The following is a 12,902-nucleotide window of genomic DNA, read 5'->3' as shown; positions in this document are numbered from 1 at the left end:
GTTGCCTGGGCTGGTGTTGAACTCCTGGCCTCAAGTGATCCTCTTGAATTGCTGGGATTACAGGTGTAAGCCACCACACACGGCAATGTTCTGATTTCTTTTAGAGGAGAATGATTAATTTCTATTTGATATTCTTAAATATTAATAATGAATTAAGGACTTATTAGATCATATGTAAAACAGAGTTTTGAAAGAAGGAAAGAAACTGAGATGATTGGCACAAGATAGCCTTCTCTACCTCCTGCTATAATCACCCTGACTGATCTCTCCCTTTGTGCTTCCCCTGGCTCCTCACCACAGTCCCTGATTTACCTACTACTAAGTGAAAACAGTCTAATCCTTTTCACAAATGTGGTTACTCACCCTGACTTTGGGAAGAGCTGGAAATGGAAAGGTGAAGAGACTAATCTCTGTGGTGTAAGTGGCGTGCCCCAGCATGCGGTCACCTAGGCATGGATCCTGCCCACATCATTGGCTACCTTTGAACTCTAAGTGAATCGCTGAGCTTTCTAGGATTTAGTTTCCTCATCTCTTAAACAGATATAATTTTATTTACTTTGTTGGTCTTGTACTGAGGATTAAGTAGTGTAGGAAAATGGCTTGCACAGTATCTAGTATATAGTTAGGTTCAATAAATATTAAATCCCTCCCTTTTGGTTCTCTTGTTCTGCTATACCATCGGGAATGGTAGTAGGAGATGATGATCTATATCTACATCTATACAAAGATATATATTTTTACAAATATATGTAATATTGGAAAATTGAGAATTTACTCCATAGGCAGTAGAGAGTTAGTAAGTATCCCAAGAAAACCAGTTCATTAACATAGAACCAACTCCAAATGGAGTTACCACGCTTGATCATTCTCACTCGTCAGAGTTTATGAATAACATTTGGCAGTTTTTAGAAATTTAATCCAGTCTCTGAGACTGAAGCTTTAACTCTATAGAGGCTGATGGAAAGAATGTTCCTCATCTTGTAAAGACTATTCCCAAGAAGGAGTTTTAAGAAATGATTTGGATATTGGAAGTATGGCTCGAATACGTTTTCATCTTGAGGGATAGTTGCCAGATTTAGTATATTAAAATATGGGATGCCTAATTAAATTTGAATTTCATATAAACAATAAATGCTTTTTTTAAAAGTATGCAGTGTTTGGGACATACTTACATTAAAAAATTATTTGTTGTTTATCTGAAATTCACACTTATCTGAAATTTGTTATTTATCTGAAATTCAAACCCAGGGTATCCTGTTTTTCATCTGGTGATGTCTTGAGTTGGGTACTTATGTCTTATATGTTTGAAATTCCAGATCTATTAATTTATAGTCAGTCCTCCTATAACCCCTTTGCCCAACGTGCTGAGGTCCTCCTGCAGGAGTCGGAGCCAGGAGGAACGTGTGCTGTGTACAGTGCCACTGCTACTTCCCGCACATAGTGACCCGAAAGAGGTTGACCCCAGGGCAATGAGAAACAAACGAGGAAAACGAAGGCATGGGTCCCTGTGAAGTCTATTCTTTCAGGGCTGACCTTGGATGTTTTGTAGCCTCCCAGTACCCTGGCTCAAGTGGTTTCGTGTTGAAATTCTTTTAAGTGATTGTGTTAGTTTCCTTTTCATAAACCTTATCTCTTCCTTGGAGTGTGTTTTAGTTTGCCTGGATGGGGTCGAGTATTCCCTGGGCTCCCTGAGTCCTCACGTCGAACCTGGTTTCTGTGGGATTTCTTTCTTTGCTTATTTGCTTTAGGAAGAGGCTCACTGATAAAAGAGGGCAGCCATCTGGGGGCGGGAGAATCCTCTGGTGCAGCTGCCCGCTGGGACCCTGCCTCCTTCTCAGGCTGCAGGGAGTTTACTTGTAATCATGGAACATTTCAGCCAAAAAGCACCTTAATGTGAACTATGATCATGGAGCACGGGAAGGGGTCCCCTCCATCCTCCTTCGCGGTAGTTTCACTTTTTTTCTGTTATACATTGTAGGGTCCCCTGAAAGATATCATTTGATGAAAAGATTCTGCAGCTAGAAAAAGTTATAAAACCAATTCTTATTATAGCCTTAGCCCATTACAAATAAGGAATCTGAAGCCCAGAGAGGTGAAACAACTTGCCAAGGATAATACAGCAGGTTAGCAGCAGAAGGGGGAAAATAAGAGCCCAGTTCCTTGAACTTCCACATGGTGCTTTTTATTCAGGACTGTGGGAGATAGCCTACCAAGTCCCTAACATCATCGCATGAGGAATCTATAGTCAGACTGTGCCTTTTTCAGGCCCAGGAAAGAGCTCGTTGGCTCTGCAGTTCACATCCCTTCCTCTCCTAATCAAGGAGGGCTGGAGATTGCTTTGATTGCTGCTAGAGTTGGTAGGAGTGTGTTAAGGCTTAAAATGTAAATACCTGGGAGAGGCTAGACAACCAACCGTCCTGTTCCATCCTAATAGGTAAATGTAGATATGAGTTTGTTGCCTGAGAAAAATGTTTCGGAGGGGGAAAGCAAAGAACAATCTGGGAATCTACGACTGGAAGAGTAGATGGGTTGCCTTCGGGGTAGAAATGGATTCCAAGAGCAGGAGGATGTGACCATGGCATATACCTGGTGACTTCTCAGTTTTTCATTAGCTAGTCCTTTTGGTATTTCATCACCTTTGGATGTGTGGGAGATATAGAATTCTCTTTTCTTTCTCTGGCTTCTTTGCTGAAATGTGAGGCCAGGTACAGTATTTTCTTTCTTGTGTCATGTACTTGTATTGTTTCTAACCCTTTCTCTGAGGGATTCCCTGCAGTTTTTTTTTATTAAATTATTCCTCAAACACTCCAGACAACAATAGGGAATCACTAATGCCAGGAACCATAGCCACAAACATCCCTTTATGCTTGCCTTATATGTAGAAAGGCCTGCAGTGTCACAAGGGAATATAATAGAATAATGAGATGTTTAAGGACCTGGGATTTGCAGTCTAACAGATCTGGATTGCAGTCCCAGCTCTGACTTTTACTGGCATATGTCTCTTGACTTTCTACAAGTTATTTGAATTTCTCTGAGCTCAGTTTTTTCAAGTATGAAAGGGGTGGGGATTGGGGGCCAATAATAGTCCATTCTTCATAGGATTGCTGTGAGGCCTAAATGACAAATATAAACATGCTTTGCATAGTGCCTGGCAAGTGGTAAGCACTCAATTGCCAGTTATGCTATTATTATTATTAGTAGTAGTACTTTTATTATTATTTTCCCATAAACATTAATTTCAGTTTCTTACACCATGATCTGGGTGTTGAGGAGTTATTCCTACCTTTCTTTTAAAAAATATCTCTCTTAATCAAAATCCTATTTGTCTTATTTTTGTTTTTAGTTATGATTTCTCAAGTCCTGGTTCCATTGTCCCCTTGTCATTGGAATCTCCTTACACCATTCCACATCATTCATCTTGTTCTTTACTTTTCTGATTTACACATTCCCTGCACCAAGTGATCTAGAGAACAGTTTCTAACATTTTTCACATAAAGAGTCTCTTTTTATTATTTCCCCTGTGAATGCTATGGTTGAAAGCATATTTTTAAAGGTATTTTTTATTATGGAAATTTCAAACATATATAAAAGTAGTAAAAATAGTATAATGGGCTCTATGTGTCTCCTATCCAACTTCAGGAGCATTTTGTCAATCTTGTTTCTTCCTAATCCCCTGCTCCCCTTTTATTTTGGCCAGAGTATTTTAAATAAAATCCCCAGATATCATATAATTTCTTTTTTTTAACAGTCTTGTCAAATTAAGCAAATATCATATAATTTCATATATAAATGACACATGTATGTTTGACCAATTGATAATGATTTTTTATGACTACAATGCCATTATCATTTCTAAGATTAATGATAATTTCTTTTTATTATTTAATATCCAATCAATATTAATTTCTTTGATTGCCTCAAAAATATTAACAATTAGTTTGTTTGAATCAGGATTGCATTTGGTTGCTATACCTCTTAAGTTTCTTTTAATCAATTACAGTTTCTTTTTTCTCTTTTAAAAAATGTCTTATAGAAACCCAAAATTTAGACAGAAAAGCAAACCAGACTGCATTTATTATAAAGAAGTCACTTACTTAATAAATAAGACATATATGATTATTAGAGGGTGCAGCCAATATAAGATAACTAAAATTAACACACTGAATTGACATCAGTCCAGCCTAAAGCAAAAAAAATTGATATTTTAGTTAGCTTGTGCATCTTTATCTCAGGGCATATTTCCATTTTGGCTTTTGTAAATAATAAAAATAGCTTGAGAAATTTATTCCTAAAGTGTGCAGTTGGGACCAACTGATATTTATTATAGAAAGACAATTCTCACTTTTAAATACTTAATATTAAGTAATCCCCCTCCCTCTCCCCTTCACTGATGCTGGTTGATGATGCCTTCTTGCTCTCAGGGTCTCAATCTTTGCCTTTGGCCTGTTCCTGGGCTACTCTCAGCCCCGGTGACTTTGCCTTCCCCAAGAGCCTGGATAACAGAGGGGATGGCAGGAGCGTTTCACCTTTCTCTGGGTTCGTAGGAGGGGAGACCATGAGATCAGTGGAGAGGGAAAAACACTGAAAGAGTTGGAGACCGAAACCCTGAGAGGCAAGAGCCTATAGCACTAACTTAAGAGAAAGGCTGATAAGGGGCATTTAGCTTTGATGGCTGTGGAAATTATGTTGTATTTAGACTGAAAGTAGAGAGGGTGTCCAATCCATTTATAATCCCCATAGTGAGCTTAATTTTTGAGTTAGAGGCAATGTGTGATAGTAGGTAGGCTTTTGCAAAAATGAAAGCAAGTAAACTAGACAAAATGTTTAAAACTAGTAGAATTACCTGCTGAAGCCCTTGAAGGCATCTAGAAATTCCACTTAGATATGCCACATCCTTTTAGTTTCCCCTATTAGCAGATTTCAACTGCAGCTGCATATTGGAATGACCTAGGAGCTTTGTAAACTACTGATACTTGGCCCTACCCCCAACCCCCAGGTGCTGATTTATTCTGGGATGGGATACAGGAATGAGTATTTTTCTTCTTCTTTTTCTTTTTTTTTTTTTTCCTGTTTTTCTAAGACAAAGTCTCGCTCTGTTGTCCAGGCTAGAGTGCTGTGGCATCATCATAACTCACTGCAGCCTCCAACTCCTGGACTCAAACAATCTTCCTGCCTCAGCTTCCCGAGTGGCTGGGACTACAGGTGAGTGCCACCATGCCCAGCTAATTTTTCTACTTTTTGTAGAGATGGGGTCTTGCTCTTGCTCTTGCCTGGTCTCGAACTCCTGGGCTCAAGCAACACCTGCTTTGGCCACCCAAAGTGCTAGGATTACTTGAGTGAGCCACCGCATCTGGCCACAGGAATCAGTATTTTTTTTTTTAAAGCTACTCAGGTGACTCTAAATGCACGAGCATTCAATGATGAACTTTTAAAATTCTTGTTTCTCTATTTTTCCTAGTTTTATGCTGTGAAATTACTTTTTGAAACTTCTTTGGATTCTGTAAGATCAAATATATTATTTATTTATTTTACCATCTAAAAATTTCTAAGCATACAGTTTTTTAATCACATGATGTTACTGATTTTTGTAGGCTATCTTGGGACTCTATCACTTTATTAAATTGTTCCTGTGGGAAGATGCATCCCATTTCAAGCTGAAAACTTTTATTTAACTAGAACTCAGCTGGTTTTTAATTTGGTCCTAGCTGTGTGTTTTATGTATTGTTTCTCACAAACAATTTTTATACTGAGCAGCATAATAAGCTCTTTGAGGAAGATAGGGTTTGGATGCAAGTGATCAAACACCCCAAATAATACTGGCTTAAACAAGAAAGAAGTTTATTTCTCTTGACGCTCCATGATGTTAGGGGCCTAGGCTCCTTACAGTTTGCTGCTTTGCCATGTGATTCTGCGATTTCCATGGTTATTACATTGTCCAAGATGAATGCAAGAGCCCGGTCCACAATGTCCATATTGTGCTTTAGGAAAGAAGGGCAAGGCTGGGAAAGCTCCCTCCCTTTAAAAACACTACGTGGCCAAGCATGGTGGCTCATGCAGTAATCCCAGCTCTTTGAGAGGCTGAGGTAGGAGACTCACTTGAGGCCAAGAGTTCGAGACCAGCCTGGGCAACTCAGAGACTTCTTCTCTACAAAAAAAAAAAAAAAAAAAATTAGCCCATGCAATGTTGTGCACCTGTTGTCCCAGCTATTTGGGAGGCTGAGGCAGAAGGATTGTCTGAGCCTAGGAGTTCCAGGCTGTGGTGATCTGTGATTGTGCCACCACACTCAACCCTGGGTGATAGAGCAACACTGTGTCTGTAATAAACAAACAAAATACTTTTCAGAAGTAGTACAATTCACTTCTGCTTATATCCAATTGGCCAGAACTTAGAGCTTGATTTCAAAGGAGGCTGGGAAGCATGGTTCTTATTCTGGATGCCTTAAGGCAAAGTAAAAATCAAAGGTTCTTTACTAAGGAAGGAAGAAAGGGAGATGTATGTTTAAGGGACAGTTAGTAATTCCTGTCTAAAGAAGAATGACCAAGTTTTATATATTCTTCTGTGTACCTGATATACTTACCCCAATCGCATATACTATAAATACCCAATAGTTAATTATCAATTGATTCCTGCTAGCAGGTATTATTTTCTACTATTTAAAAAATTTTATGTATGCACTATTTTACCCACATGATTTATTGATTTTTGTGGCCTGTCTTGGGATTCTAAGCACCATTTTACTAAATTATTTCCATGGGGCATCCCATTTTAAGCTGCAAACTTCCATCCAGTTGAAAACTAACTTCTAGATATCTGTTGGTTTCAATTTGTTTTAATATTGGTCACAACTCAGTTACCATTTTTTGTAAAATCCTTGTAAAAGTGTATATGTATGTATGTATCTTCCTGGAGGTAGGGGTTTGTTCATAGCATTCGTTAGATAGATTCCTGAGTAAATCTACATCCCACGAAACATTAATAATCATTGGTGTGAACTAGGAGAGAACATTGGCAATTTTATTCCTAGCCATTGACTCCTCAGTTACTTTAGTAACCTGATTTTTAACATATCAAATTATTTAAAAATTTTTAGAAGGGTTCACTATGCAAAGACATATTCTTTTTTTTCAAAGTAAATTATAACCTTCTAATTATTTTTTTACAAGTTTGGGTTATTCTATTTTGACATTTCTTAAAATGAGTTCCAGTTAGATATTTGGGAAAATGAAAACAGTGGCATTGATGTTACTTAGGCTACAAAAAGAAAATAACATTTCTATTATATTCAGTCTAATATATCTGTAAGAGATGCCAGATACTCTAATTTTTGGTGACATTCAAAAGTTCAGTGGAAATATTTTTGACTGTTTTCTGGATATATATAAACAGCTTAAATATATTAAATATATCATAACTTTCATTTTTCCTAATAATGGAAAATTAAGTACACAAATATATGGCAGTCATGTATCATTTTATAAAGGGACTCTAAAGTGAATAATAGCTAATAAAAAATACAAGGGACATTACAGCTACTTTGAAAATATTACAGGGAAAACAATACAACCATCTTTGAGGATTTCTTGTTAAAATTTGTTTAGTAAACTTTCTCCTTAATTTAGGTTTGGTTATATTTTAGTTAATTATGTTATAAATTAATTGATGGTGTCAAAAGTATCATTAAAATGTGCTAAAAAGGTATTGATTGAACACTCTCTGTATAGACTCAATGTTACCAGGAGATGTAGTTGGTTTAAATGAAATCTGAGATATTTTTGCTCTTTATTTATAACCTCATTAGGAAAACAAGAGTAATGCACATGAAATTATGAGAAAACAGTGAGTGGTGATTGAGTGACATATCATACAATCATTACTGTGGTAAAGAATCAATTAGTATGAGCTTAAGTAGTTCATCTTGTGGTTCTTGACAGAGTTTATGAAATTACTCTTCCAGTATCTTCTTGGACTAGCTATTTGGTTAAAGGTCAAATTCCTCTTTCTACATATTAGAAATTCCATCTGTAATTTTTATTTGAACATTTCCCTTCCTTTTCCAATAATGTAATCTTACCCTAACCACCCACCAGAGAAAACAACACAGGATTCTTTTGTGTGGTGATGACATTTTGAGAACAAAAGAACATGACACATGTGATTAAACTGAATATCTGGATGTCAGCATGATGCTGTAATGTGGCCCTTTGGACAAGATTTGCACATATCTATGTTGGGAGTCACTGTACCAGCCCAGGAGTGAAGAAATCCTTGGATTTTAAAACCAGTCCCCTTGGCAGAATTCTGGTTTTGGAGGGGAAAAAAATCTGAGAATGAGGTTTGTGTGTGTGTGTGCATAATGGCAATAATGGTGAATTTCACAGTTAGGGCAATAGTTCTGGAGAGTTCTTTCTTAATAACATTGAGTAAGGGAGGAACTCTGTCTTTTAGCTTTCAAATTATATAAGAGGGCCAGAGTGCCAAAACCTAGTATCTGGTGCCTATCGAGTCAGCTGCTATGTCGTAAAACTTAAGGTCTTTTATTCACCAGGCCAGGCCAGACTATAGTGACAAGCCACACCAGAACCTGAGAGGCTTAAAACAATAAAGGAGTATTTCTTGTTCCCACTACATGTCCACCGTGGGTCAGCAGAGGACTTTGTTCCACTATGCCTTTGTCCCTACTCTGGGACCTAGGTTGACAAAGCAGCCACCCTCTGGAACATTGTTGGTTATAGCGGTAGAAGGGAAAACAAAACAAAACACCTCTCTAGGTTCTAGTGTCTGCATTAGACATTTGCTTGGAAGTAACACAAGTCGATCTTGAGAGTTTAGGATTTAATTCAGCTTCACAAGATAAAATTCTGCTGAGATAAATACAAAATCTTACATTTAGGACCTCTAAGTCACTCATCTAGGATGAGCATGCGTGCAGAAAAGACTGAAGGCTCAACGTGAATTGGTCAAGTGTTATATGATGGCTAAAAGAGAAGTTAATTGATTTCAGGTTGTAGTAATAACATCCATAGCAAAAGAGGTAATGGTTTCTAATTGTCCCAATATACTGCCTACTGGTTAGACCATTCCAGAAGTATCTGTTTAGATTTGGTATTATTCTTTTTTTTTTTTTTTGAGACAGAGTCTCGCTGCGTTGCCTGGGCTAGATTGAGTGCCGTGGCATCAGCCTAGCTCACAGCAACCTCAGACTCCTGGGCTTAAGCAATCCTACTGCCTCAGCCTCCCCAGTAGCTGGGACTACAGGCATGCGCCACCATGCCCGGCTAATTTTTTTTTCTATATATATTTTTTAGTTGGCCAGATAATTTCTTTCTATTTTTAGTAGAGACGGGGTCTCGCTCTTGCTGAGGCTGGTCTTGAACTCCTGACCTCGAGCAATCCACCCGCCTTGGCCTCCCAGAGTGCTAGGATTACAGGCATTGAGCCACCACGCCCGGCCAGATTTGGTATTATTCTTGAAGAGAGATACTAATAATGTAAAATGAGTTTAGCAGAAAGTGAACAGGAGGCCCAGGGGGCAGGAAAACTCTAATATGAGTAATGGTTGAAGAAGCTGAGGCTATTGTACCTAAGTGAGATAAGACAGAGAGGTGATGTCCTGGCTGCCTCTGATAATATGGAGAAATCCATGTACACAGAGAGTAGAAGGGGACCCATGCATGGAAGTTAAAGAGAGGAGGATTTCAACTCAGTGTAGAGAACTCAGTAATAGTTAGAACAGTCCAATAATAGCAGGACTATAGGGTGAGGTCCCTTGTCTCTGTGAGAAGTTCTAACTGAACATGCTTTGTTACAGAATATGATTCCATTATTGTCTCTGATTGATTTTTATTCTTATGTAGTTAGCTACATTTATGTTTTGTACAGTTAGGAGGCTATTTGGATCTTATTTGGGATTTTTGAGACTGATCATTGGTCTTTAAAAAATGTTTTTGACAAATAAAATAATGAATTTTTGGAACTCTTTCCAGGGTTATTAAATCCCATATATTGGAATGAGAATGACCTATGTTCGTATCCTAGCTCCTCCCTTACAAGATTTATGAATTTGGCAATTTAGTTACTTAATCTCCAAGCCTAAATATGTGCCTCTGTAAAATGGGGATAATAGTATTGCTGCGAGGATTAAATTAAATGATGTAATACACATGGAGAGATTTTCATGGTGTTTGGCACAGACTGGGCACCCAGAACACGAGGCTATCCCTGTTATTTATACTTTCTTTGGCCCTTGTTTTGCTAGGGCTAACATGGTGCTCAGTAAAGGCTTTTAGATTTCTTAGTCCCAGCTTCTTTTCACGGTTCCTCTTGATTAAGGTTTCAGGGTTAAGAATGTTATTGGTTTTAATGACTGTTCTACTCATTTACTTTCCTCACACTCAAACATTCTAGAATCAGATTTTTCGATAACCTCTGCACCTGCAGTCACTGATTATCTGAATGAAAAGCCCATCAATCTGCAGCATCCAACTATTAATATTGGACTGATCTTTGAACCAGTCTCCTGTTGCTCTATGCACACTTCAGATGTTGGACCCACACACCCACTCATGTTTCTTAAGTTTTTCCTCAAGGCTGAAGGCTTTTTAGTTTTTCTTTGACAAGTATCTAGAGTGTGAGGCTCAGATAATCCCAATAACTTGACATTTCCATTAAGCCACAGAAAATTCAAAGAAATCTCATCTAAACCTCTTTTGGAAAAAATAAGCTTTAGAAACAATAGCATTTGTAAGCATCGGAATTTGTATTTTTTATTGGCTCATTTTATTCCTTGGCATTGAGCAAAAGAATTGGTACCTCAAAGTCTATTGGAAGCAGCTGGCTTTTAAAATCCTGTATTAGCTTAAAATGTGAACAATCATATTGTATGCATGTTACGCTCTGCGATGCTATACTGCAAAATTACTATACAGGCGTATTCCTGCACATGCATGGCAGACTTGCAGCCAGCTCTTTCTCACCTGTTCTGGTAAGGTGCCAAGCTGTCTTTATTTCTTACTGAGTCTGAGCTGATGGCTTTATTCCTAAGGCTTACAAGGAATTAATTCTCTACCTCTCCACAGGGACTGGTGAAACCTAACAATGTTGTGACATGGGGAAGCATGAGGCCTTTGGAATTTATGCATCATAGCAATCAAATCTGGCACCAGTCATGTAGCCCTTTCCCTGGAAGCCTATTATTGAACATTCGGTTCATGGTTATAGCTTTTCCCTAGCGCCAGTATGTAAGTCAGTTAAAAAAAAACTGTTCACGCAGACATTGTGTGAGGAGAGTTATGCTGGCAAATGCTTCAGTGTGACAGACATTTATTACCAAAGCAAGCAAAACATTTCCATCAATGTTCGGGTTTTTTTTCTTTACAACAGTCCTCAAAGGGCTTATTGCACATGGCCTCCCCACGTACTCACACATTCGTGAGCACTCCCTTGACTAATTGGTGTTAAAGTGATGATGGGGACATGTTTTCAGTTTTGCTTTTTTTTTTTTTTTGGGGAGGGATTCACTTTTTTTTTTTTGCAGATGGATTTCTTAACTTTTCTTAGCAAACTTGAGGTTACATGCTAATATTCATAACTGGATCACCCTAATTTTTAGAATGAGGGAAAAATTCAGATAATCAAGTGTCTCACTGTGTATAGGCACCCTCATATGCAAGAATGAGTTACTAGAGACAGACGTTCAGGTAATTTAATGTTAATAACTTTCATATGCAAGTGATTGAAAGCATTAGAAAATGCTTTCATTTAGAAAATGGGGCTGATAAGAGTACTATCTCACAAGGTTGTTGCGAAGTTCCGAGGAGACTGCATGCTAAGCCTTTAACCCAGTGCCTGTTGCAAGTGGGTATTTGATTCTTGTGAGCCTGGGAGCTGGAGGTGTAATGTTATCTGTGCTTTACAGGTGAGAAAACTAAAACTCCCAGACAGTTAACAGGGACTTGCTCATGTTCCTATGCCTAATGCCTGGTGGAGAGCGGGGTTTCAGTCTTAGATTCCTAACTTCTAGTACAGTGCTTTTTCACTATACGAAGGCTCAGGAGAAATTGTAATAGGTGAATTGCTTGACATGATCTTAGTACCATTTGTTCAAGTACTTTTTCCTTAACTCTTAATATTAACAGCTCTTTATTGGGACCTTTCTCGAGGGGTGGTATCTTGTCCCAGAGAAGAATCTTCTACTTTCCTGCTCTAGAGATATAATTTAGTTTTTGGCATTATAAGCAAAAGTCCTGACAGGAGACGTTTACTTAACACGCTGTTTTCCGTATGGCACTGCTGCCTTCAGCTGTGCCTGACGTCTCTGAGACCACAGTCTTTCAGTTTCAGTCTATGTGTAAAAATCAATATCCAGACTTCTGCTGGGATGGGGGAGAGACAGTCTCCTGGTTCTGCCTGGTAGGAAAGAGGGCCTGGCAGGAGTGCCACTGTTTTTATGGATCCTTTACCAATCACTTCCCATATTTGAAGCTACCTGGTTCCTCTGGTTTCTGATTCTTTCTGGGGATTCACAATGTGAATCTGCTTCCTTGTTACCCACCCCCACCCCTAGCCTACCACTTGTAAGTAGTTCGCTTTCTGCCTTTTCCAGTATGTTTTCAGTTTCTACACCTGCTTTCTAGCTTCTACAAATTTTGATGTGGATCATTTACTGTATTCTCTCCTGTTTTCATGATCCTTGTGGGTTTATGAGTTTTTAAAATTTAAATAATTTTATTATTTTTAGAGAGATTTTTTTATTTTAGAGATGGAGGAAACCTAAAATCATGCATTCAATCTGCCGTGTTTAATAAGAATTATTCTATTTATTATTTTGAAAAATTTAATAAGGATTCATTTTCAGGTCACTCTATTTCTTTGAGTGTGAATTATCCTTTTAGGCTGTTGACTG

Source organism: Lemur catta, chromosome 12, assembly GCF_020740605.2.
Source record: "Lemur catta isolate mLemCat1 chromosome 12, mLemCat1.pri, whole genome shotgun sequence".
Lineage (NCBI taxonomy): Eukaryota > Metazoa > Chordata > Mammalia > Primates > Lemuridae > Lemur > Lemur catta.
The sequence above is the reverse complement of the archived record's forward strand: the minus strand, read 5'-3'. Positions refer to the sequence as shown.